Genomic DNA, 5714 nt, shown 5'->3' on the forward strand with positions numbered 1-5714 from the left:
TCATTTTAATGCCAATAAAAAATGGCAATAAAAAGGCTACAAGATTTGCATGAGACAGAAATTAAAAATGGTAAAGGTACAGCCTCTGGGGTCCCACAGAGTCAGGCCTCTGACGCTTACCAGCTGACATGATCTGAATGTTCTAGTTCGGCAAAATTCATATGTTAAAATCCTAATCTCCAAGGTGATGCATCTCCAAGGTGATGGTATTAGGAGGTGGGCCTTTGGGAGGTGATTAGGACATGAAGGCAGAGCACTAATGACTGAGATTAGTGCCTTTACAAGAGAGAACTCAGAGAGGTAGCTAGGCTCTTCTGCCATGTAAGGACCCACTTAGAAGGTGCCATCTACGAACCAGAAAGTGGGTGCTCACCATTCATTGAATCTGCCAGCTCCCTGATCTTGGACTTCTTAGCCTCTATTACTGTCAGGAATAAATTTTTGTTATTTATAAGCCACCCAGTTTATCATATTTTGTTACAGAAGCCCAACCAGACCAAGACATGAGCTATGTAATGTCAGGACGTTACTCACACTCTGAGGCTCAGATTCTTTGTCTGAAAACATGGGGTTGGTGATACCAATATCATGGTTGTGAGAATCCATTTGGACTTAAAGTGCTGTTACAAACATCTTTTTTGCCTATGCAGTTATCATAGTTAACAAGTTAACCCTTGTTCCAGAAGCAGCTCCTTGATTTTCCTCTGGCAGATTTTCCCTATTATATCCAGTCTTAGTGGGGTTGCCAGTCAAGGACTGTTGGCTTTCCCTTGCCAAAGGTGCATTAAAACCCAAGCCATGCCATGGCTTCTGTTCTGGGACTATGAAACCTGCGTGACATGAAGACAGGACACGGCTGGAGCTGGAGAAGTTGTGGTTTGGTCCTGCCGTCAAGAGTGCTGGTGCTGATCTGACTTCCACTGAGAGGCCTAGTTCTTCCACTTTCCCGCTAGTTCTGTGAGCTCTCCTGGGGCCTTCTCCTATCACCCATCTTTGCTTGTTGGCCAGAGTACATTTCTGTCATTAACCTCCTGAGCACTCTAACCAAGAGCTTACCTGGTATATAATACACATGCAACAAATGGCATCTCTAGACACAACAGACTGAATCACATACTCACAGAACTCTGAGGCCTGTTCATTCCACCCCCAGCCTCTCCACCCAACCTTCCTTCTCACCTCCACATGATTGGTGCCCTTTTTATCCCCCTCTACATTTTATTTCCCCCTTCATTAAAGACAAGGCCAGAACTCACTTACCATGGATCTCATAAGTCCTCTTCCCCAAATAGGTCCAATCCCCCCACTTCCAACACATAGTAGTATTGTACTTTCTGGTTTCCTTATGGTTGGGTGGGGCCTAGTTCTGGCCCATGAGTTGTGACTGAAAGTGACATGGGTTATTTAATTGCTCTTATCCCATCTGGTATGCTGACTGACAACATAGGAGGTGATAGCTGCTCTATCAGCCTGATGCCCTTGCCAACACACCACGGGCATGTAGCCTGAGCAAGAAATAAAATTTTGTTGTTAAAAGCCACTATAATGTAGGGATTGTGTGTTACTTTAGCAAAACCTAGCCTAATCTGACTGATACATCCTACTTTCACCCACTTTTCCCTCTAGCACTTTGCATGTTATAAGTGTTTGTTAAATTGCTTATTTTCCTCCCCAAATCTACAGCCACCGTGCTAGCACTCTTATGATATTTTTGGCCATGTTCAGTGGCACAGAATATGGTAAAAAGAGGAGCATCCTACTTTCACCCACTTTTCCCTCTAGCACTTTGCATGTTATAAGTGTTTGTTAAATTGCTTATTTTCCTCCCCAAATCTACAGCCACCATGCTAGCACTCTTATGATATTTTTGGCCATGTTCAGTGGCACAGAATATGGTAAAAAGAGGAAGAAGAGAAAGAAATCCCAGTCATGTTTCTTGGTTTTTTCACTGAACCACATTTCAATTACTAAGTAGGACCCACATAGTAAATCTTCTAACCCTCTTCAAAAGCCTACACTTTCCATGCCAGCTGTGGTTCCCAGTCACCTTTTGCTATGAAGTTTCATTTTGAAGGTACTGTACAAGCCTGCTGAGGGTCAGTGAAGTTTGACTCATCCTTCCATGGAACAAATGTTTTCTCAGATAAGCAACATTTCTTGCTTGGCTGATTGGACAGGGTTCCATCAATATAGGTGGCAATTTCTTACACATGTGAAAAGATCAATTCTCACTAGGCCACAAATCCAGAAGCAGGCTGACACTGAACACACAACTATTGGGCAGGACCCAAGTGGAGTGAAGAATGCAGTGAACTAGGACTAAGAATTATGGGCTCTAATCTCAATTCTTCCATCGTATTGGCCCACTGGCCTCCTTTGAAGGCAAGTGAAGGAAACCCAACTCAAACAACTTATGCAAAAAGTAGAAAATAAAAACCTCTCAAAAAATGTCTCCAAAAATGTCAAGAAACTATCTCCCTCCATGACAGCACACTGCTATCTCTGTTAGCTCTGTTCTCAGATCTGCTCTCTCCAGGTAGCAGCAAAGATGACCACTGGCAGGTCCAGGCTTATGCTCCAGCAGGTCAGCAACTCCAGGAGAATGGGGAACCCCTCTTCCAACAATTCCATTAAAAGTTACAGAATGGAATTTAACTGGCCTGGTTTCAGCCACATGCCCATCCCCAAACCAATCACTGTGGCCAGGGAGATGCAAATGCTCTGATAGGCCAGATCTGGCCACAGGCCCACTCCTGGAGTTGAAGGTGGGAGCAGCCTCAGTCAACAGACATGGCTGGGGAAAAGTGGGTCTTCCCAAGAAAATGAGGATGCTATTACCAAAAAGGGGGTTAGCAGGTTCAGGAGAATCAGCTCAGACCAACCAAACTGATGGGAGGTCTAAACCTTAATTAAGGTATAAGCCTTAGTTCTAATTAATGGTGTATCATAAGTGATGTGAGAAGTCCGAAGACAAGGATCAGTTGTCTATACAGGTAAATAGATCCATTCGAGAGACCAAATTATAAGAATGCAAAGTAGAAAGGGTGGGGGCAACAGGTCTAACATTCAATGGCTGCCCATCATAGATAAACAAATTGTAAGGGCATCATAAATGTTACCTCTTTAAATACAGAATGTTTCTCAATGAGCACAAAATTAAAGCAAAAGAAAATTATGGTTTTTAAGTACTATTTGCATTAAGTTAGAATAGTTGAATGAATTGCTGTATTAGGCAGAAAAATGACCACCCCCCCTACTCCCACTCCAAGACATCCCTGTCTTAATCCATAGAACCTGGGAATTTACCTGGGAATTGAACCTGTATGTGACCTTACATGGCAAATGGGAATTAAGGCTGCTAATCAGCTGATTTTCAGATAGGGAAATTATCCTGGATTATCCAGGTGGGTCTGTTATAATCACTAGAGTGCTGAAAAGTGGAAAAGTTTGACAGAAGAGGTCAGAGTGATGCCATATGAAAGCACTTGACCCGCCCAAGCTGGCTTTGAAGATGGAGCAAGGGGCCATGAGCCAAAGAATGCAGGTGGCCTTTAGAAGCTGGAAAATGCAAGGAAACAGATTCTCCCCTAGAGCCTCAGAAGGAGCACAGCCCTGCCAACACCTTGATTTTAGCCCAGTGAGACCCACATAGGATTTCTAACCTACAGAAATGTAAGATAATTTGTGTTATCTTATGCCATTGCTTGAGGTAATTTGTTACAGTAGCCACAGGAAACTAATACAATTGCTCCTTTCTGGCTCAGGACTCATCTAATAAAAAATCAGTAGGGGATCCTTGGTACCCAGGGATTTATTTTATCACTGTGGCCAGGGAGATAAAAGTGCTCTGACTGACCGGGCCTGGGACACATGCCCAACCCTGGAGTCAGAGGTGGAAGCAGCCTCAGCCAAACCACATGGATTGAGAGTTGGGTGAGTCTCCCCAAGAAAATCAGGGTACTATTACCAAAAAGAGGGAAAAGCTCGCTAGACATACAAAAGAAACTGTGGGCTACTCCAGCTGCCAGCCTCTTCCCATGCCCTCAATCTCAGCAATTCTAAGTCAAATTCTTTGTCAGGTTCACAGGGAAACTGTAAATGCCCTACAATACAGCATCATTTCAATGCAAAGTGACATTGACAATCTTCCAAAAGATGCAAGAAGTCATGAATTTTAGGAGAGTGATGGAGGAGAGATGCTCAATTCAAATGCTGGGCCATTGGCAAATGAGGGTATGAAGTAAGATAATTAGCTAACAATTTAAAAGGAAAAGTCTGAAGGGATGATGCTAAAAAAGAGAGTTTCAAAAGAATTACTTGGGGCTGGCCAGTTAGCTCAGGTGGTCAGGGTGCAGTGTTATAACACCAAGATCAAGGGCTCAGATCCCCATACATGCCAGCTGCCATAAAAAAAAAAGAAAAGAAAAATCAAAATTTTAATAAGGACAGGTTATTTTATTATTATTATTTTAATTTATCAATATACAATTTAGTTGATTTTTGTGTCCCTTTACGGATTCCTCTTTCTCTCCTCTCCCCCCTCTCACCCATCAATGTCATATCTGTTCACTTGTCTTAACAAGTTCAAGGGATTGTTGTGATTGTTGTGTCTTCTTCCCTGCCCCCGTTTGTTTGTTTGTTTGTTTGTTTGTTTGTTGCCAGTCCCTGGTAAGGGCGTGACACCGAGGGTTGCGATCCTGTTACCGGTCAGTAAAAAAGACAAAAAGGAAAAAAATATATATATATTATATTATTTGACGAGCCAGCCACCAAAAAACAAACAAAAAATAAAAAAGTAAGTAAACACTGCATTATTTCTATATGCCTAGAAAAATGTCCTGAAGACACTGTTATCACTGGCCACCCCTTCCACGTTGGCAGGTGTGGGTAACAGTGGGAATGGGGATATGGAGAAAGAAGAGGATTTGGACTTTGTGGTTCATATGCTTTCCCCCCTGACAACAAGCAAGCATTACTTTGTAATAAAAACAGAAAAGAAAAAGGACCAGCAACAGCAGCAACAGCAACAGCGCTGACTCAGAAGCCGTCCATGGCAATCCTGACCCAATGGTGGGACACCCTCTTCTTGGAGCCACATCAGGCCCTCAGTGTATCCACCCACAGGATGCAGGAAGCTTATGGCTTCCTCTGCTTCTCTTGGGGTAGGCAGGTACCCTATGTATTCTTCTCTTCCTCCAGACCTTCCTCCCCCAGCAGCTGGGGGTCTATATCTGTCCCTCCCTGGAAGCACTCTTCCTCTGGGTATATTCCCAGCAGTGGGATAGCTGGGTTCACATGGTAGATCTATCTGTAATTGTTTGAGGAACCTCCAAACCATTTTCCATAAAGGCTGCACCATTTTTCAGTCCCACCAACAGTGTGTGAGAGTTCCTTTTTCTACCCAACCTCGCCAGCATTTATCATTCTCAGTCTTTTGGATATTAGCCATCCTGACTGGAGTGAGATGGTATCTCAGTTTAGTTTTGATTTGCATTTCCTGAATGCTGAGTGCTATTGAGCATTTCTTCATGTGTCTGTTGGCCATTAGTATATCTTCCTTTGAGAAATGCCTATTCAACTCCTTTGCCCATTTTTTAATTGGATTACTTGTTTTTTTTTTGCTGTAAACTTGTTTGAGTTCCTTGTATATTCTGGGTATTAATTCTTTCTCAGATGTATATTTTGCAAATATTTTATCCCACATTGTTGGTTGT

Source organism: Galeopterus variegatus, unplaced genomic scaffold, assembly GCF_000696425.1.
Source record: "Galeopterus variegatus unplaced genomic scaffold, G_variegatus-3.0.2 Scaffold560, whole genome shotgun sequence".
NCBI lineage: Eukaryota > Metazoa > Chordata > Mammalia > Dermoptera > Cynocephalidae > Galeopterus > Galeopterus variegatus.